This window comes from Squalius cephalus, assembly GCF_949319135.1.
Source record: "Squalius cephalus genome assembly, chromosome: 3".
Classification (NCBI taxonomy): Eukaryota; Metazoa; Chordata; class Actinopteri; order Cypriniformes; family Leuciscidae; genus Squalius; species Squalius cephalus.
This window is the reverse complement of record NC_137124.1, coordinates 576,610-594,109: the sequence shown is the minus strand read 5'-3', so window position 1 is coordinate 594,109 and position 17,500 is coordinate 576,610. Positions and strand designations below refer to the sequence as shown.

The 17,500-nt window shown below is 42.3% G+C and overlaps 1 protein-coding gene across 18 annotated transcripts in view; it reads right to left on the bottom strand.

Annotated features, from left to right (window-relative positions):
• Positions 1 to 17,500, bottom strand: part of nrxn2b (neurexin 2b) — a 516,672-nt gene that overhangs the window by 233,663 nt on the left and 265,509 nt on the right. The window lies entirely within an intron of this gene.

Below are 17,500 nucleotides of genomic sequence, written 5' to 3'. Positions count from 1 at the left end.
GAAGCTGCTTAAGATATTCCTTCTTACGTGCGGCGTTACCCGGCGCTGTCCGTGGCCATGGTGCTGAATTGGTTGATATCGACGGGGCTGTTTATGTGAGAAAGCGGTGATCTTTATAAATGAAGCACTTCAGAAATAGTTGAAATTGCAATTTATTATGATTATTGGATATTATAAAAAATAATCCAAACTATAATAGCCTATAATAGCCTAGCCTACATATTTTAAAATTGTAACATATATTGCTGCCACAATATCCTTTTCAAAAATTTACGTGCCTTCTTCTCTTTCCCACTTTTGTTCGCTGAGATGGAGCTGCGATGAAATATTGTTCTTGTAAATACTTTCCAGCATTTCAGTAATAAAAGTGTACATCTTGCGTACGGTGCTCGGCAGTGATCAAAAAGGGTTTAAACCGTGAATTTTGAATCTCTTGTAAACTCAGAGATGTGGATTCAGACGGCAATTAAATTACCACACGACCTGTTTGTCAAAAAACAGAAGGTACTAATTTGGCCAGTTTATTTCTATAGCACCTTAAAACAACACGAATGTTGACCAAAGTGCTTCACAATCTCAGCACAGCACATACAGTTAAAACATAGCATATCAAATAATTCAAACCAAAAAATTAGGCTAATTTGGATACCCCTGTAAATGTTTAAAATACCGGACGAGCCCATGAGAAACAATATTAGCGTCCGAATAGGACTTAACTGACAGTAGCCTATGCTTTCACTGCCTTTAAAAGAGCGTTTTAATTAAATTAATAATATTGTATAATAATATAATTAAAAATCTAACAACAATCAGTGTAATGACAATTTTATTCTTTGCATGAAAACACTTGAATTAGCCTAATTGAATACTGTCTGGGTGTATTAAAACTTCAGAATTATATTCATATAGACCTGCAACAGTGATAAGGTAAAGCTAAGAGTGGTCCAGACCAACCTTACGAACGCATGACTTACAGAAGATATACTTAGCGAACGAACGTTTCGGGAATCGTGCCATAAGGTTAAGAGAGAGGTTAAGGAATAGGTTAAGAACTACTTAGAGATAAGAACGCTTTGGGAAACTGGGCCCTGATGTGTAAGAGGAGAAATCATGTTCATTTTCTAAAATCAAAATAAAACTGAATTTCACAATAAATATAGGTCGACACAACAGCCTCTAGAACGTCTACAAACTCTCAAGTCTCAGTTAAGCTCACGCGCACACAAGTAAACCAATATCCTTCAGAAAGGTATCATCAATAAAGCGGATAAATAAAAAGTCTACTGGCACTGGATGTGCTGGTTTCGGCCTCATCTCCTAGATCAAACACCTGCGATCCAGCAACTAATGCACTGGCATTGGTGTAAAGTAGCCTTGTTGATGAGTTCGGGAGAGTAGAGGCGAAACACACAGTTATAGTTCCTTCACTGGCCTTAGACGGAGACATCACTTCTTTACAGCCGAGAGAAACTGCTGCCGTGACAGATGTACAAGTGATTGCTCATCACAGATGTACTGGAGTAAAGAGTACATTTACTTATTCAAAAAATGTAGTCAAGTAGAGAGTAAAAGATGCTAATGTCTTTGATACTCAGCAAAACTACAAAGTAGCCAAAAAGAAACAGAAGTACAGTAACTAATTAGATCTACTCCAATACTGTACAGCACTGCTGAGAAGCCTTTAAAGCTTCTATTTAAGGAGAGATGTGTTTAGAGATGTTTACGTCACATATTTTAACCAATATAACACAATTAATTAAGTAAAAATAAATCCATAAGATGATGGGAAGTTTCGATACACAAAGTGCCTGACGGAACTCTTTAATATTTTATATAGAACATCATTTATTTTTCTGACCCCATCGGCAGATATTTGTTCTTGTTTTGAGCACAAACTCACTTCATTTTTTCTGTCGGTTTGCTTCTCCAGTATATGTTCTGGAGATCTCCGTATCTGGAGATATGGCTTCTCCAGTATATGTTCTGGAGATCTCCGTATCTGGAGATATGGCTTCTCCAGTATATGTTCTGGAGATCTCCGTATCTGGAGATATGGCTTCTCCAGTATATGTTCTGGAGATCTCCGTATCTGGAGATATGGCTTCTCCAGTATCTGTTCTGGAGATCTCCGTATCTGGAGATATGGCTTCTCCAGTATATGTTCTGGAGATCTCCGTATCTGGAGATATGGCTTCTCCAGTATCTGTTCTGGAGATCTCCGTGTCTGGAGATATGGCTTCTCCAGTATCTGTATCTCAGTTAATAATGTTTATATATGTGTGCTGAGTAGTAATTAGTTCTAAACATGTAAAAGTGGTGAGAAAAAGGCTCAAAGCAAATGTTCTGGTCGTATTCCCAACCGCAGACACTCTCAGGGGAGACACACACACACACACACACACACACACACACACTTCTCCAGAATAAACAGTCCTGAAGATTATGTCATGGATCAGGGATACGATGGGATTCCCATATTCATGAAGGCTTTTAGCAAATCTAAGAATCCTCAAGAGAAAGAGCAGATGAACTGAAGTCTGCTTTAAAAAGCCAGCCAGAAAAACTGCAAGTACATTTATTCATTTCTAGACGCTTTCATCCGAAGTGACTTACATTCATTTTTCCAGCAGGATCAGTTCTTTTACACGAATCTGAAGAGTTCAAAACTACAGCCTTTTGGATTTCAGCCCGGATCTTTAACCACTAAACCACACATTTATTAATGTTTCATCTCATTCAGGTTAAGATGCTTCAGCTCTGCTCTGACGTTTAACGTCAGTGAATTGTGTTTCCATGCCACTGATTCTGAAAAGCCTGCAAATATTTGAATGCGTTAGTGATTTGTTTCAGTTTTATTAATTCATATACCCTGCAGTGTTTCCTTAAGATGTAGAGAACATCTAAACCACACAGCCATCCTTACAAATATAAATTAGGAATACAGATGATGCCTGAAGCAATTCCAACACACACACACACACACACACACACACACACACACACACACACACACACACACACAAGCAGCTCTACAGAAGACAATAGAGTCATTATTCAGTTCAGTGTTGATTCAGTTCAGTTCAATAACTGTAAAGTTCATCACATATGAAACGAGTTCAATTCTTCATCTCTACAGACGACAATAGTGTCGTTACTGAGCTCAATGAAGACAGATTTCTGTACGGTTCCATAAATGTGAGAAAGAACAGGCCAATCATGATTCAGTATGCAAATGAGGTACGAGTGGAGACCACTCAGGACAGAAGCAGACTGTTTTGTGCAGGACTGAAGTAAAAGTGTCAGGATCTGGTGGAGCGTGTGTGTGTTCGGCTCTGGATCCATGTGTAATCGCACTCTCTCCCGCTGCACCTTTTACTGGCCTGTGAGCTTTAATACAGCCTGATCCCCGTCGCTCCAGCGAGCCTGGGATAAACCCTCCTGTCTGTCTGTCTGTCTAAAGCTCGGAAGCTCTTCTTGTGTGTTCTGATGTGCCTCACACTGCTAAAAAACATGTTCTTCTTCCTCAGTATTTCTGTCTTGTTTTCCAGCACAAATATTTAAAGCGGTCATGAACTGAGAATTCAAAGTTTCCTTGATCTTTTGACAGTTAAGAGGTCGTCATACTAAAAATACTTGTAATTTTCAAAACTAAAAATTTCCTTGAAAAAACAGCATTTATTGACACCAACGCCAGAAAACGACAGGATCTAAAAAGTGGAGACTTATGCCGTCAGAGGGCAGCGAAAGACCGTCTTTACAGAAGAATATGATGTTGTTTTTTTCAAAAACATGAATGTCTCAGCGGTGCATTATTTGTTTGTATTCAGTGCATTTCACTGTGGATTATTTGATAAATCAGTTGCAAATTCGGCGCAGACTTTGCAAACAGACTTTTACAATATGGATCTGCCAGCAAACGCCAGAAACATGCAAGTAATCATGTTTATTCTAACGCCTGATCTGTGATCAGTGATTTCTGATGTGTAATTGTTCAAGTTCAGACAGATTATCTCTCAAAATCGTTCAATACTGTTTATGCATCAGCAAATCAAGCTAGTGACTAAACTATCAACTTCACACCGTTTCTCTTAGTAGGATGAAAATAATCTTATTTAAACTATGATTAAAATATATACAGAAAGCGATTAACAGACTCTTTCATCTGCCCAATGTTCATCACTGCAACCTTTCATGTGGTGGGAATAGATCTACATATAATGCTATAATCATTACTTTTCACGATTCGTTAATCTCGATAGCTGTAACAGTAAAAGCGTGCTAAAAGTTTTTGAGAGAGTTCCACTTGTAATACTTATTTCATATGCAAACATGTCAGCCAATCACAGCAGTGGGCGTTTACCCTGAAGTCTTACAGCAGCCAATCACAGCAGTGGGCATTTACCCTGAAGTCTTACAGCAGCCAATCACAGCAGTGGGCATTTACCCCGAAGTCTTACAGCAGCCAATCACAGCAGTGGGCATTTACCCCGAAGTCTTACAGCAGCCAATCACAGCAGTGGGCGTTTACACTGAAGTCTTACAGCAGCCAATCACAGCAGGGCTTTTACACTGAAGTCTCACAGCCAATCACAGCAGTGGGCATTTACACTGAAGTCTCAAAGCCAATCACAGCAGGGTGTTTACACTGAAGTCTCACAGCCAATCACAGCAGTGGGCATTTACACGGAAGTCTCACAGCCAATCACATCAGTCTCACAGCCAATCACAGCAGTGGGCATTTACACTAAAGTCTCGCAGCCAATCACAGCAGTGGGCGTTTACTCTTAAGTCTCACAGCCAATCACAGCAGTTTCACAGCCAATCACAGCAGTGAGTGTTTACACTGAAGTCTCACAGCCAATCACAGCAGTGGGCATTTACACTAAAGTCTCGCAGCCAATCACAGCAGTGGGCGTTTACACTGAAGTCTCACAGCCAATCACAGCAGTGGGTCGTTTACACTGGAGTCTCACAGCCAATCACAGCAGTGGGCGTTTACACTGGAGTCTCACAGCCAATCACAGCAGTGGGTCGTTTACACTGGAGTCTCACAGCCAATCACAGCAGTGGGCGTTTACACTGAAGTCTCACACAGACACGCCCCTTCAAACAGAGTGTTCAAATCAGAGGCTAAAATCAGGCTAGGAAAAAAAATGCATGTAAAAATCACACTAACATGATAAGGGCACCCCAGGAAACATAAAATAATAAAACAATCAAGTTCATGACCCCTTTAAACATTCGTAAATCAAGATACATTTACTGGAGAAGCAAAATGACTGAAGATATGAAGATACTTTCATGCCGTCTGTCTCTCTCTGTCTCTGTCAAACACAGTTTGAATCCTATTCAGGATTGATCTTTAACGGGAAGCTCCTGCCTGTGTTTTCCGTCTCTCTGCCGTCGGATGCAGCAGAAATCAGGCTGAGAGGGGAAGGACCTGCACTCTCAATGCTCTAATGTGTTTGGCTGGAGCACTGAGGCCTCAGTGCTGTGATTGGGTGACTGCTGTGTCATTATCATGGCTGATATCCCATCTATGTCTGCTAATTAAACCAAAATAATTACTGCAGTGATGATGTCATGCACAGCTGAAGCAGCAACCCTTCACACAAGCAATTCTGCAGCAATGAATAACAGTCGGATATGCAACATCATCACATGTTGCATCATCAAAATGTGTTTAATTAAACTCAATGGTTATTTTGCATGTTAATCCAATTGTGTGTATAAATGCCTGAACTTTTGTCAGTCTGATCAAATAATGAGTAAAGAAAGATGTTAAATCAGTGTTTCATTCATCACACTGGAAATGGAAGAACGAATTGAGTACACTGCATTGTGGGACACAGTATTCAGTGTGTTCACTGCACACTGTGATAAAAGCAGTAGATCATCCAGTATTAGATACTAAACATACAGAGAACCCACATACACACATACCCACATAGAGCACACACACACACACACACACACACACACACACACATACATACATACACACACACACACACACACACACACACACAGACACACACACACACTCAAAAACTCTCTCTCTCTCTCTCACACACACACACACACACACACACACACACACACACACACACACACACACTCAAAAACTCTCTCTCTCGCACACACACACACACACACACACACACACACACACACACACACACACACACACAGAGAGAGAGAGAGATGTTTAAATGACAAAGAATTTCTTTCTTAAAGGAGGAAAGAGTGAAAAATGACGCTGACAGTTTGATTGATCAGTTTTTCAGCTTTTAAAGAAAACTCATAAAATGCTCCATATCTCTCTTTCATTCTCTTTAACTCCGAAACGGATCATCTCTCTTTGACTCATCTCTCTTTTTGTTGTGGCTCTGAAATTGACAATCTTCTATTTATTTTTTTTCACTGTTGCCCTTGTGTATGTATCCTCTATGAGCATAAATCCTATATATGTATACTGTACATCCATTTCTGTCAAATAAAACATTGCATATTTTACATGACATACAGACAAGATAGACATAGATAGATAGATAGATAGACAGACAATCAGACAGACAGTTAGTTCATGCGTTCATGACATCAAGGCTAGATTATTGTAATGCTCTTATGGGTGGTCGCCCTGCATGCTTAATAAACAAACTACAGCTGGTCCAAAACGCAGTTCCTATAACACCTGATGTACCCGTTACATCATAAGAAGAATGAAGGACCTGCGCCTAGACACGACCACAACGCATGATGTAGTCAGCCGGATCCGGGCCGTATCCAGATCAGATGGAGGACCTGCGCCTAGACACGACCACAACGCATGATGTAGTCAGCCGGATCCGGGCCGTATCCAGATCAGATGGAGGACCTACGCCTAGACACGACCACAACGCATGATGTAGTCAGCCGGATCCGGGCCGTATCCAGATCAGATGGAGGACCTGCGCCTAGACACGACCACAACGCATGATGTAGTCAGCCGGATCCGGGCCGTATCCAGATCAGATGGAGGACCTGCGCCTAGACACGACCACAACGCATGATGTAGTCAGCCGGATCCGGGCCGTATCCAGATCAGATGGAGGACCTACGCCTAGACACGACCACAACACATGATGTAGTCAGCCGGATCCGGGCCGTATCCAGATCAGATGGAGGACCTACGCCTAGACACGACCACAACGCATGATGTAGTCAGCCGGATCCAGGCCGTATCCGGATCAGATGGTGGACCTGCGCCTAGACACGACCACAACGCATGATGTAGTCAGCCGGATCCGGGCCGTATCCAGATCAGATGGAGGACCTGCGCCTAGACACGACCACAACGCATGATGTAGTCAGCCGGATCCGGGCCGTATCCAGATCAGATGGTGGACCTGCGCCTAGACACGACCACAACGCATGATGTAGTCACCCGGATCCGGGCCGTATCCAGATCAGATGGAGGACCTGCGCCTAGACACGACCACAACGCATGATGTAGTCACCCGGATCCGGGCCGTATCCAGATCAGATGGAGGACCTGCGCCTAGACACAACCACAACTCATGATGTAGTCAGCCGGATCCAGGCCGTATCCAGATCAGATGGAGGACCTGCGCCTAGACACAACCACAACTCATGATGTAGTCAGCCGGATCCAGGCCGTATCCAGATCAGATGGAGGACCTGCGCTTAGACACGACCACAACGCATGATGTAGTCAGCCGGATCCGGGCCGTATCCAGATCAGATGGAGGAGCTTAGACACGACCACAACACATGATGTAGTCAGCCGGATCCAGGCCGTATCCAGACCAGATGGAGGACCTGCGCCTAGACACGACCACAACTCATGATGTAGTCAGCCGGATCCGGGCCGTATCCAGAACAGATGGTAGACCTGCACCTAGACACGACCACAACGCATGATGTAGTCAGACGGATCCGGGCCGTATCCAGATCAGATGGTGGACCTGCGCCTAGACACGACCACAACGCATGATGTAGTCAGCCGGATCCAGGCCGTATCCAGACCAGATGGAGGACCTGCACCTAGACACGACCACAACACATGATGTAGTCAGCCAGATCCAGGCCGTATCCAGATCAGATGGAGGACCTGCGCCTAGACACGACCACAACGCATGATGTAGTCAGCCGGAACCGGGCCGTATCCAGATCAGATGGAGGACCTGCGCCTAGACACGACCACAACGCATGATGCAGTCAGCCGGATCCGGGCCATATCCAGATCAGATGGAGGACCTGCGCCTAGACACGACCACAACACATGATGTAGTCAGCCGGATCTGGGCCGTACCCAGATCAGATGGAGGACCTGCGCCTAGACACGACCACAACGCATGATGTAGTCAGCCGGAACCGGGCCGTATCCAGATCAGATGGAGGACCTGCGCCTAGACACGACCACAACGCATGATGCAGTCAGCCGGATCCGGGCCATATCCAGATCAGATGGAGGACCTGCGCCTAGACACGACCACAACACATGATGTAGTCAGCCGGATCTGGGCCGTATCCAGATCAGATGGAGGACCTGCGCCTAGACACAACCACAACTCATGATGTAGTCAGCCGGATCCGGGCCATATCCAGATCAGATGGAGGACCTGCGCTTAGACACGACCACAACACATGATGTAGTCAGCCGGATCCGGGCCGTATCCAGATCAGATGGAGGACCTGCGCCTAGACACAACCACAACTCATGATGTAGTCAGCCGGATCCGGGCCATATCCAGATCAGATGGAGGACCTGCGCCTAGACACAACCACAACTCATGATGCAGTCAGCCGGACCCGGGCCGTATCCAGATCAGATGGAGGACCTGCGCCTAGACACAACCACAACTCCTGATGCAGTCAGCCGGACCCGGGCCGTATCCAGATCAGATGGAGGACCTGCGCCTAGACACGACCACAACACATGATGTAGTCAGCCGGACCCGGGCCGTATCCAGATCAGATGGAGGACCTGCGCCTAGACACGACCACAACTCATGATGTAGTCAGCCGGATCCGGGCCATATCCAGATCAGATGGAGGACCTGCGCCTAGACACAACCACAACTCATGATGTAGTCAGCCGGATCCGGGCCATATCCAGATCAGATGGAGGACCTGCGCCTAGACACAACCACAACTCATGATGCAGTCAGCCGGATCCGGGCCATATCCAGATCAGATGGAGGACCTACGCCTAGACACAACCACAACTCATGATGGAGTCAGCCGGATCCGGGCCATATCCAGATCAGATGGAGGACCTGCGCCTAGACACGACTACAACGCATGATGCACGACCACTGACTTCTGACCTGTAATGCTGCCTGAATCATAATCAGACACTGTTGGTTCGTTGGCCAAAGGAGAACTGAGCGACTGAGTCTGGGTTCTCCCAAGGTTTTTTTCTCCAATCTGCCCTGATGGAGTTTTGGTTCCTTCACTGTCGCTTTTGGATTTTGTCTTGCTTATTTGAAGACATTTAATATTCAAAAATATTATTGATCTGCCTGCATTGACACCATTATATGAGAACTGGAGCTGGATGATGACATCATGGTGTTCTCCAGAGCGAATATATATATAAATTAATTAAATGAAACTTTTTTACAACAAAAAGTAACCATCACTGAACTTAGGCTGGACTGTGACGCTATTTTCTTCTTGATCTGCTACAATCAGTATTGTAAAAAGCACTATATAAATAAAGGTGACTTGATTTGACAGACAGTCAGACAGACAGACAGACAGTCAGACAGACAGACAGACAGTCAGACAGACAGTCAGACAGACAGACAGACAGTCAGACAGTCAGACAGACAGACAGTCAGACAGACAGACAGACAGACAGACAGAGACAGATAGATAGACAGACAGACAGACAGACAGTCAGACAGACAGACAGACAGACAGACAGTCAGACAGACAGACAGACAGACAGACAGTCAGACAGACAGACAGATAGACAGACAGACAGTCAGACAGACAGACAGACAGACAGACAGACAGACAGTCAGACAGACAGACAGACAGACAGTCAGACAGACAGACAGTCAGACAGACACATTGTTTGAAAACTAATGTTAAAGGGTCTGAAGCTGAAGCTGTCAGGAAGGAGACTGAGAGACTGAGGTCCACAGGGATCGAGAGGCGACTGACCGAGAGCTAAACACGGCCAGAGCTGAGACGACTGAGAGGAACATTACAGCGAATGATCCACTCGACGCTCGATGGCTTTATTGAGGAGAACTGAAGAGTCGCGCCATCATCCGGCGGGTCACTCAACGATGATGAACAGAGATCGTCTACACAGGCTGGGACACATTATGACCTTTCATTATGAGTGTCTTTGTGCTCCAAACATCCCTAAAACAAGACAAACCCCCAGAGAAGCAGAACTGTAGAGCGATCAGGCCTTGTGTTTAGAGAATAATGATGATTTAAGTTCATTTCCACTGGTAAATTGATTTTTTCTTGTTTCAAGTGTAAATGAACAAAGTTTTCAATAAGGTTTCATTTGTCAGCATTGGCTAACTACATTAGATAACATGAACTACCAACGAACAACACTCCTACAGCCTTGATTAATCTCAGCTGAAGTCCATTTCTACATTGTAAAGTTGTATCGGTTAACTTCAGTTAAAGCATCATTTCTTCTGGTCCGCTGTGTTCGGGGTCGCTGAAGGTCGAGCTCTTCACACACACCCGTCGCTCTCTGGAGGAGGGTTTAATTGCTTGTTGCCGCGGTAACGCTGTGTTCTGCTCCGCCTCCTCGTGTCACTAATGCACCTGCTTCATTTCTCCATTCCCACGTTTCATCTTTCGCTCCTTCTGTGCATGTTTGTATTTTTGTCTTTAATAAGATGAGCTGACGGTTCCTAACATTCTTCAAAATATTATATTTTATGAAACTCATTCAGGTTTGGAACGACACGAGGAAGAGCAGAATGAGTGTTTTAGTGAACTATTGCTTTAACTAAAACACCGAACATCACGTTGAGTTCAAAACCTTCAGACAAATAAAAAATGAGGTTTTTATCGACTGACAGTCTTTACACGCGTCAGACTGAACTCTATCTAGTCCGTGCAGCTTCTATAAAGAATGAGTCTGGAAACACACACACACTTTACAAACGCCACATCTAAACCTCTGTTTCACCATATTGTATGCTTCCACCACCTGAACCCGTCTCACACACACACTGACAAGCAGATCATCTCAATGCATTTTCTGCATGTTATTTTTACGTTAACAGTCCCAAATTCTGGAAATGAATATATGAATATATGAATATAAAATTAAAAGAGCTGAGACCGTCCTCAGGAAGAGGATCAACATCAACAACGGACAAAAACAGCAGCGTTTCTTGGTCATGAAGATCCAGTTCACACTACAGCTGAATATCATCTAGCTACGCACAAATCCCACATTAAAAACATTACATAAATGTCCAGTCATGAGTTGCTTATTCACTATGACTTTTCCTATTTTTGAGGGATTATCTCTATGTATTAATACAGCAATATTGCGTGTTCTCATAAGCACATATAGTTCATGTGAGCTGAAATGGAAGGTGTACAGTAAGCCAATCTCACACTGTGATGTGTGTTTATCCACCGCATGTACTGTAGGATATTGCAGAATATGAGAGATATTTCTGAGCTCTGCTGGACACAACGGCGTGTGCTGTTTGTTTAACAGCGAGGACAGCTTTTCAATTTTACCCCTCACTGAGCAAAACACCCGCACAGCAAAGACTAATGTGACGTCACTTCTGTCGAGTGTGTCTTTATGCATGTGTGTGTGTGTGTGTGCGTTTTACTGCATGACTATTACAGCAAAATACAGCTCTACACAGACTCAGGGTTGATGAATCACGAGAAAGAACAGTAATAATACAGCCTTAATGTGAATATCATCAAACGCATTGTGCACGTCGAGCGCTTCAGATCAGGCACGAGCTTCGCTTCGGGGAAGACGTCGCCTTAGTAGGGAACGGCCTATGTAGGAGGTTTAAGACAGAGCTGAGGTGATCATGACACATGATCACACACACACACTCACAGAGAGAATCATGACCACGAGAAACAACAACAACAACCCTTCAGTCCAGATCTCAGAGAAACGTAATGGAGCTTCCTGAATAAATGAGTGTTTATGAACAAATCACTTGCATGACTGATTCAATGACTCACTCATACAGACATTCACTTGTTTTGTTCTTGAATGAATCAATGTTTTTGAGCAAAGTGACTCAGAGAACGATTCAATGACTCACTCAAAGTCAGTCATGCTGCGTCTCAATTCGCCTACTTATACTACGCCCTAAAAGTATGTACTCTTTTTGTGAAGAAAAACTGACCTGTCAATCATCTTGTCAAAGATAAAATCCTCCACATTTCATGTCCTCCTGTATCGGAGAGAAATGCTGAAGCTCGTTTATCTGCAGTCGCGGGTCTTTCGTGCGGACACTCTCCTCGTATTAATGAATAATGATGCATTTAAAAGTTAATGGCCAAACGGATCTTTATAAAAGTCCACATTGTTATTGCAGATGAAATATAACACGGATAACATTACATAAATATTTTTCTATCAGGTTAAACTTTGATTAGTCACTCAAACCCTCACTGTCGGTCACGCACATCTGCCATGTTTTGTAGTCTTTTAACACTTTTTACTCGTGTTTGTAGTTCCTCCTCCAGAGTGCAATGGATCATGGGTAATATGAGCCTTTAGACTGAGCACGGATCCACACTTCGAAAATCCACCGGAAATAGTAGACCATTTGGGGATTTCTGGAACACACTATGCTTTAGGGCACACTCATTTCAATCTCACACACTGTTAAGGGCGGATAGTGTGGACATTGAGACGCAGGGTCAGTTGTTTTGTTCTTGAATGAATCAGTGTTTTTGAATGAATCAGCTCAGTAAATGATTCAAATGACTCATTCAAGAAGACAATCACTTTTAACTATGTAACTTGCAGAAAGAGTCACTGTAAAATCCTAATGAACAGACATACGAATCACTAATGCAGTGATACGAGCAGTGAACCACCCAGCGCTGTCGGACAGTTATATTTAGATTCAGTCAGATTGCTGGATCAGAACTGTCTAGTGTATTAAGTATTGTATATATTTTGGTTCAGAAGCATTCATAACTGTTCCATGATTGTTCCATCTGTCCAAGGCAAATGTCCAAGAGACACGTCTCATCCTCTGCCAGTTTCCACTTCTATCCCGTAGCGTTTCGAGGGAAACCCGCCAGTGATCGTTAATGTTCATGAATCAAAATGATTCATTCTTAAAGGGACAGTTCACCCAAAAATCACCCCAACTTTCTTCAGTGGACCATAAAAGATGATATTGTTACTGGTATTGCTTTTCAAACAATAGAAATGAACATAAACCAAAGCTTTCAATCTTTCTAAAAGTATGCAGAAGCAGCATGAACGTCATCCATGCGGCTCACACAATGTTGCACAGTACATTTCACTATATTTCAAGTAATATGAAAGATTGGTTTGAGGAACATTATAGTTATATAATATATTAATCTCCAGTGGGCTGTTAATCATTGCAATTAGATCAAGTCCTATTCATACACTGCAAAATAGGATTTTGTTCCTCAGTGTTTTGTTTTCCAGCACAAACATCTAAACATTATTTAATCAATATACATACACTGGAGAAGCAAAATTACTTTACAAATGAAAAATGTATCAAAGTGAAGTGAGTTTGTGCTTAAAACCAGAACAAATATCTGCCGATTGGGTCAGAAAAATAAAGTTTATTTTTCTGACCCCATTGGCAGATATTTGTTCTTGTTTTAAAGCATAAACTCATATAAACATATTGAAAGATTTTTCAAAGAAACAAGACTTAATATCTGCAGTCATTTTGCTTCTCCAGTAAAGGTATCTCGATACATTAGCATCACAGTCTCTGTAACTGAACAGATCTCAGTCGTCATAAAGTCTCCGTTTCATAGGAGAGGGTTTAGTTTCTGGGAGAACTAATCCTTTAAAAGGCCTATTACACTCTTTCACATGTTTTCAGACTCTAGAACAGGTTCTCCTGCTGTAATGTTGATTATTCTCCTCATATTCTCCACTGTTGCGGCTCCTCTCTTCCCAGTCTGTCAGTAACGCTCTGTTTACTTCCTGTCTCTATGAAGCCCCTCCTTCTGAAAAGCACACTGTGCTCTGATTGGTCGGCTGGAGCAGTGTGTTGTGATTGGTCGAGTGTGTTTGGGAAATGTCCCGCCCCTTACCATAACCGCCAGTTTAACACACTGCTAAGTAACTCACCCAGGCCCCGCCCCTTTATTCTGCATATGAATTATTATAATGAGGAATATTGTGACGTGTTCGTTCCCGGAAGAAACTCGAGATACAGTGTTCAGAAACACTGACACTGATAGAGAAGAACTCCCACTGGAGGGACTCTGGGAGCCTTTCTCATGCTCAAACAGCAACATTACACACTAAAGACAGCAGAAGAGTTGCTCTTTATCTCTTGTTTCTTAATCGTTCTGTTGAATCAGCAGCTCATAATTCTGAGAACACAGATCGTGTCCCAGCGGCGCCTCTGGTGTAGTTAGTGTGTCTGAAGCTCCTCATGAGAGACACTTGACAGACGACACCACGAGGAACAGAGAGATCCAGGCAGAAACACAGATGATGAAAGAGAAGAATGACGCTCATGAATATTTATGAGTGACAGAGAATCTGTGATTGATTTACTGTGTGAGACTCATCATGAAGCACAAACACCCATGTTCATCTATCTATCTATCTATCTATCTATCTATCTATCTATCTATCTATCTATCTATCTATCTATCTATCCATCCATCCATCCATCCATCATCTATCTATCTATCTATCTATCTATCTATCTATCTATCTATCTATCTATCTATCTATCTATCTATCTATCCATCCATCCATCCATCCATCCATCCATCCATCCATCATCTATCTATCTATCTATCTATCTATCTGTCTGTCTGTCTATCTATCTATCTATCTATCCATCCATCCATCCATCCATCATCTATCTATCTATCTATCTATCTATCTATCTATCTATATATATATATATATATATATATATATATATCTATGCATCTATCTATCCATCCGTCCGTCCGTCCGTCCATCCATCCATCCATCATCTATCTATCTATCTATCTATCTATCTATCTATCTATCTATCTATCTATCTATCTATCTGTCAATCCATCCATCCATCCATCCATCCATCATCTATCCATCTATCTATCCATCCATCCATCCATCCATCCATCCATAATCTATCTATCTATCTATCTATCTATCTATGCATCCATCCATCCATCCATCCATCTATCTATCTATCTATCTATCTATCTATCTATCTATCTATCTATCTATCTATCTATCTATCTATCTATCTATCTATCTATCTATCTATCTATCTATCTGTCTGTCTGTCTATCCATCCATCCATCCATCCATCCATCATCTATCTATCTATCTATCTATCTATCTATCTATCTATCTATCTATCTATCTATCTGTCTGTCTATCCATCCATCCATCCATCCATCCATCCATCCATCATCTATCTATCTATCTATCTATCTATCTATCTATCTATCTATCTATCTATCTCTCTCTCTCTCTCTCTCTCTCTCTCTCTCTCTCTCCCGCAAACGGTTTGAAAGGTGAAGTTTTGGAAAGAGGAAGGAGAGTATCTTCGATTAAGAAGGTGTGATCTGAAATGGTTGATGAGGAAATGGACGATGATGATGATGATGACGATGACGATGATGACGATGATGACGATGATGACGATGATGACGATGATGACGATGATGATGATGATGACGATGATGATGATGATGACGATGATGATGATGATGACGATGATGATGGTGGACGAAACCTTTGGAAAATCTGTTGACGTGTGGAATCATGTTTCTGATCTGAAGAGGTTCGAGTCTTCTGTTCGTCACTGGCAGAGGAAGGTTGGAGAAGATGAAGTCAGAGAAAGAGATTTCGTTTAAAGAAGTTTCTTGCGAAACTGCGAAGGGATAAAACCCCTATAAAACGTGAATTCAAATAATTTAATCAATGGCTTACATATCACTCAGGGTGACTTTACTATACTCTCTATTTCTCTCTGTCTCTCTTTTCTATCTCTTTATATATTCTATTGAGATGATAAGGGTAGCCTCTTTAAATATTAACGGGGGGAGAGACAGGAGCAAGAGAGCAATGGTGGCTGAATTAATCAATATTGAGAATATAAATGTTTCTTTTTAGCAAGAAACACACACAGACTGTAAAAATGCAGTAGAGTGGTGTAGATCAGTGGTTCCCAATCCTGGTCCTGGGGACCCACAGCTCTGCACAGTTTGTATGTCTCCCTCATTTAACACACCTGATTCAGATCATCATCTCGTTAGGAAAGAGCTCTATGAACTGAACTGGGTGTGTCAGATAAAGGAGACATATAAAATGTGCAGAGCTGTGGGTCCCCAGGACCAGGATTGAGAACCACTGGTGTAGATGGTGGAGGGGGAGAGTGTCTTCAGTCACGGGTCAAATATGAGATAAAAGGCTAGAGTTCTAATGGTCACAGGAGAAACAAATGAGTTAAAAATTATTTTCATAAATGTTTATGCTCCAAACAATGGATCAGATGGAGCGGAATTGTTTAGAAAGTTAGTTGCAGAGTGCAATAAGAGCATGTGATGATGATTCTTGCATAATAATGTGTGGGGATTGGAATTGCACCACACATGTTCTTTAGATAGGAACAGAGAGGAGTCTCATCCAGTGGCGGCTCCTGCAAAATCTCTCAGGGGGGGGCAAATGTTTGGATGATTGATAAGGATAAGGTTCACCCATGCAATGGATAAATTAACAGCTTAAGCATGTAAAGGCAACTTCACTACTTTAATATTAATGAAAAATAAAGTGACTCTTACAAATAAATAAATCTCCTTGTTTGTTTCTATATGAGTGTTAACAATTCAGCAGCAAGTCAAAATCAATTCAAACAAAGCCCAGCCAAGATGCGAATTTCCAAAAACGTTTACTCCAATTTCAATTTAATAAGAAACAACTGAAATCACATAACTCACTATTTACGCTACTTGCTCTGGCCACATTTTATTTCTCCATTTAATAAACAAACTATTCCGTCAGATAAATATTTGTTGTGAAAGAAATAGTTACATTTTCAAGCATTTTATCCAAAATGTAAGCACTTTTCAAACCTTAAACACATCAAAATTCAAGCACTTTCAAGGATTTCAAGCACCCGTACGAACCCTGCACATTACTCACTATTTACACTAACTGTTACTCACTAATATTACACTGCTTACATCACATTACTCGCTTAATACACTGCTTACTTATACTGAAATTTTGCTCTTCTCTCTTTCAAAGTAGCAAAGTGATCAATTACTCTCTCATTGAAAA